This window comes from Alosa alosa, chromosome 7, assembly GCF_017589495.1.
Source record: "Alosa alosa isolate M-15738 ecotype Scorff River chromosome 7, AALO_Geno_1.1, whole genome shotgun sequence".
Classification (NCBI taxonomy): Eukaryota; Metazoa; Chordata; class Actinopteri; order Clupeiformes; family Clupeidae; genus Alosa; species Alosa alosa.
In genome coordinates this window covers 27711463-27716462 of record NC_063195.1, presented here as the reverse complement: position 1 = coordinate 27716462, position 5000 = coordinate 27711463, and the positions used below count along the sequence as shown (strand labels likewise).

At 44.2% G+C, this 5000-nt stretch overlaps 1 protein-coding gene across 1 annotated transcript in view; it reads right to left on the bottom strand.

Annotated features, from left to right (window-relative positions):
• LOC125298334 (voltage-dependent P/Q-type calcium channel subunit alpha-1A-like) overlaps positions 1–5000 on the bottom strand; it is a 49073-nt gene that overhangs the window by 24882 nt on the left and 19191 nt on the right. The window lies entirely within an intron of this gene.

The following is a 5000-nucleotide window of genomic DNA, read 5'->3' as shown; positions in this document are numbered from 1 at the left end:
TTCTTACATAAGCCTTAGCCCACAGGCATGCATACATAGAGAGATACATTAACACAGAGTACATGGATTCACATTGTACATTCTGTATGCCTACTAGTTAATGTATCATGTGTTCAAGCTTAATAGTTACACAGACACACACACACACACACGCCTGCAGCACTAGCCTTTTACAGCACACAAGCTATGCTAGCAATATTATAGCCCTCAAGCTGTTCCAGCACAGTTACACAGACACACATTACAGCCCTGAAGCTGTTCAGTGCAGCTATGCTAGCAATATTACAGCCCTGAAGCTGTTCTGTGCAGCGCTATGCTGGCAATATTACAGCCCTCAAGCTGTTCAGTGCAGCTATGCTAGCAATATTACAGCCCTGAAGCTGTTCTGTGCAGCGCTATGCTAGCAATATTATAGCCCTCAAGCTGTTCAGTGCAGCTATGCTAGCAATATTATAGCCCTCAAGCTGTTCAGTGCAGCGCTATGCTGGCAATATTACAGCCCTGAAGCTGTTCAGTGCAGCGGTATGCTAGAAATGTTATAGCCCTGAAGCTGTTCTGTGCAGCGCTATGCTAGCAATATTACAGCCCTGAAGCTGTTCAGTGCAGCGGTATGCTAGAAATGTTATAGCCCTGAAGCTGTTCAGTGCAGCGGTATGCTAGAAATGTTATAGCCCTGAAGCTGTTCAGTGCAGCGGTATGCTAGAAATGTTATAGCCCTGAAGCTGTTCGGTGCAGCGGTATGCAGAGATGTAACTATAGCTGAGGATGTATTCTCTCCTTTTTCTCTCTCTTTCTTCTGCCTCCCATCTTTTCCCTCTCTCTTCTCCTCTCCATGCTGTTGCCAATAGTGAAGTCACACAGACTGGCCGCGTGTGTGCAGCCAATAAACCAACATTGCATGAAGATGTAACTATAGAGAGAAATTCTCTCAAGACCAGCTTTCTTCTGCCTCCATCTTTCTCAGCTCTCTTCTCCTCTCCATGCTGGGCAGCAGCAGAGAAGCACAGACTGGCCGTTAGCATTAGCAGGCAGCTGCAGCCAGCCCTGACATTGTTCAGTCGTTGCTATACTTAGCTACAGCCCTCAAGCTGTTCAGTGCAGCGGTATGCTAGAAATGTTATAGCCCTGAAGCTGTTCATACACACCTACAAATGTACTCGTCTACTATGGTCAATCCCACCCATGGCCTAACAATTCTTACAAGCCTTATATGTGCATGAAGATGTAACTATAGCTGAGGATGTATTCTCTCCTTTTTCTCTCTCTTTCTTCTGCCTCCATCTTTCCCTCTCCTCTCTTCTCCTCTCCATGCTGTTTGCCAATAGTGAAGTCACACAGACTGGCACGCTGTGTGCAGCCAATAGCCAGCACAGTCACGACTCACTGTGCTGCCAGGAGAGAAGCCTCTCTGGAGCCAGCCGTTTCTCAGCAGCACTGAGGGGGAGCTGGAGCAGCAGCAGAAGCACTACGCTAACGTTAGCATTAGCAGGCAGCTGCAGCCACCCGCCCTGACATTGTTCAGTGCGTTGCTATGCTAGCTACAGTACATGATAGCCCTGAAGCTGTTCAGTGCAGCGGTATGCTAGAAATGTTATAGCCCTGAAGCTGTTCTGTGCAGCGCTTAGCAATCTTATAGCCCTGAAGCTGTTCTGTGCAGCGCTATGCTAGCAATATTATAGCCCTCAAGCTGTTCAGTGCAGCGGTATGCTAGCAATATTACAGCCCTGAAGCTGTCCAGTGCAGCGCTATGCTAGCAATATTACAGCCCTGAAGCTGCCCAGTGCAGCGCTATGCTAGCAATATTACAGCCCTGAAGCTGTTCAGTGCAGCGCTATGCTAGCAATATTACAGCCCTCAAGCTGTTCAGTGCAGCGCTATGCTAGCAATATTACAGCCCTCAAGCTGTTCAGTGCAGCGCTATGCTCGCAATATGATTGATTCACTGGAAGCCAGTAATAATAACAACTGCACTGATTAATCAGTTTGAACAATATTGCTGATATAATTAAATGTCAGACGGACCCTAAACAGACTGAAATGGCTTTACTGAACAGTGGCATTCGTTGGAAATGAGTGAGTGAGTCTATTGCCCTGACTGAGGCATGATACGCATGGTACCCTAATACAAATCCTAAAACGCTAGAACAGAATAACACTGTAGAAAAACTGTAATGATATAAACCAAAGATTCTAGAACAGAGCTCCGCTCTAGAATCTTTGATATTAACTGTTACATCATTCTAAAACACTAAACACTACACTACAGCATAACACTGTAGAAAAACTGTAATAGAATACCGAAGCCATGATGTAGCGTTGTCAAGGCAGCAATTTCACTGGATCTAAATAAATCAATCTAACCATAGTAATCACTATAGTGGTGGCTTTCTTAATCTATTTCAATAATTTTACAATGTTTCTAAGATGTTAGTATATTTTTTACACTGTATAAAGGCCTATATCTAATCTCCCTTTTTTGTCAAAAATACTAGAAAAAATAGTGTCGAAACAAATTGGTTCCTTCTTGCATATGAATAAAATCCAAGAATTATATCAGTCTGGTTTCAGAGCTCACCACAGTACTGAATCAGCCTTAGTTAAAGTTTTTAATGAACTATCAATATTGGTTGTCCTGGACCTCAGTGCTACTTTTGACACCATAGACCACAACATACTACTCCACAGGCTTGAACATTCGATAGGCATTAAAGACTCAGCACTCGCTTGGTTTAGATCATACCTTTCTAACCGCAGACAATTTGTACAGGTTCACAATAAACCGTCTACCCAGACTATGGTAAAATATGGGGTGCCTCAAGGCTCAGTACTAGGGCCCCTGTTATTTTCTCTCTATATGCTTCCTCTAGGCTCAGAAATTAGGAAACATGGCATTAAATTTCATTCTTATGCAGACGATACAAAACTATACCTTTCCATAAAACCTGGCCGAATTAAATCAGTTGCCAAACTTGACACATGTATACGAGACATAAAGACATGGATGACAAATAATTTCCTGCTTTTGAACTCCGATAAAACAGAAGTCATGGTTTTAGGTCCTAAAAAGATGATATCCTATCCTCATCACAGGCTACATTTACTGATCTTCGACTATCCTCATCCAAAAAATGATCTGGGAGTTACAATTGACCAAGACCTATCACTAAGTAATCACATAAAACAGATTAACAAAGCTTCATTTTATCATTTAAGGAACATTTCAAAGATAAGGAAGTCATAAAGACCAGACCTTACCAGACGCTGAGAAATTAATCCATGCTTTTGTCACCTCAAGGATTGATTATTGCAATGCTCTATAGGCTGGCTGCAATAACACCTGTCTAAAGAGCTTACAGCTTATACAAAATGCAGCTGCTCACACACTCACTAGAACTAAAAAATATCAACATATTTCCCCTATCCTGGCATCTCTACACTGGCTGCCTGTTAAAAGTCGCATTGACTTCAAAATATTACTTCTAACATACAAAGCCATGTCCAGGCACCAGAATATATTAAAGATCTCCTAGTCCCATATAACCCACCCAGACCACTACAATAGCTATGGGGGCAGCCGTGGCCCACTGGTTAGCACTCTGGAGGGTTGCCGGTTCGAGCCCCGACCAGTGGGCCGCGGCTGAAGTGCCCTTGAGCAAGGCACCTAACCCCTCACTGCTCCCCGCCGCCCGTTGTAGCAGGCAGCTCACTCGGATTAGTGTGTGCTTCACTTCACTGTGTGCTTTTTGTGTTTCACTAATTCACCGATTGGGTTAAATGCAGAGACCAAATTTCCCTCACGGGATCAAAAAAGTATATATACTATACTATACTATACGATCACAGAATACTGGCCTTCTTGTAATTCCAAGAATCTCAAAAACTACAGTAGGAGGCAGAGCTTTCAGCTATCGCGCACCCATCCTCTGGAATAATCTCCCTTCCTCAATTCGACTAGCAGACACCCTCCCTATTTTTAAGTCTAGACTTAAAACATACATCTTTATTGCCTCCCATAGTTAGGTATGGTGCGGTGTGGAACTTCACCCACCTCAGGGATTTTTGGTATGGACCACCCTGCTGAGTCCTCGTGTGACTGGCACCCCAGTCGCGCGTGCGATGGTGGTCACTGCCCATACCTGTGCTGGGGTCGACTACCCCTCACCATGCCTTAGTTATGCTGCTATAGCATAGTGCTGTCATGGACTTTTCATGTGCCACGCCGTACAACCCCCCCCTCTCCTCTATCCCCTTCTCTCTCTCTCTCTCTCTCTCTCTCTCTCAAATCTCCCTCTCTTGCCTATTCTCACTATGGTATACTGTATATAGTACCACTGATTACATATTGACATTAACCATTTTGATTTTCAGTAATACTAACCCACTCTACATCTCTCTTTCTTCACCCTTACTGTACCTCACTTGTGAGGTATATCATCACCAGTCATCAACCATCCATGTGTTGGCCCTCCTCTCACCCATCTCACCTGAAGTCCCATCCTCGACTGCCCTGTTACTGTCCCTATGTGGATTCCTGGCCCGTACAGCCTAACGACCCATCACCTGCCTAAGACAACTCTACCCGGATTACTGGCCTGTCTGCCGACCCACCACATGCCCCTTGACAACTCCCTTCCCCTGGACAATACCAACGCTGGACTATTTGAACTTTCTGTCACTAAATCAGGATTAATGAATTATCATACCGGATACGTAATCATCCCACCTCTTGTAACTCTACACCTCTTGTAACTCTACACCAATCCTCTACACCTGACTATCATATGCATTTGTCTTGTATAGACCTTACTGTCCTGTACTGACCCTAGGCAGATGGGTCAGGCCCTTGAGTCGTGGATCTGCTCATGGTTTCTTCCATAGGCCTCTCTCTTCCTTTTCTTTTCTTCCTTTCTTTCATTTTTTCTCTGATTGCCTACATTCTGTAAAGCGCCATGATACATGTGTAATGTTTTGGCGCTCTATAAGCACAATAAATTGAAATT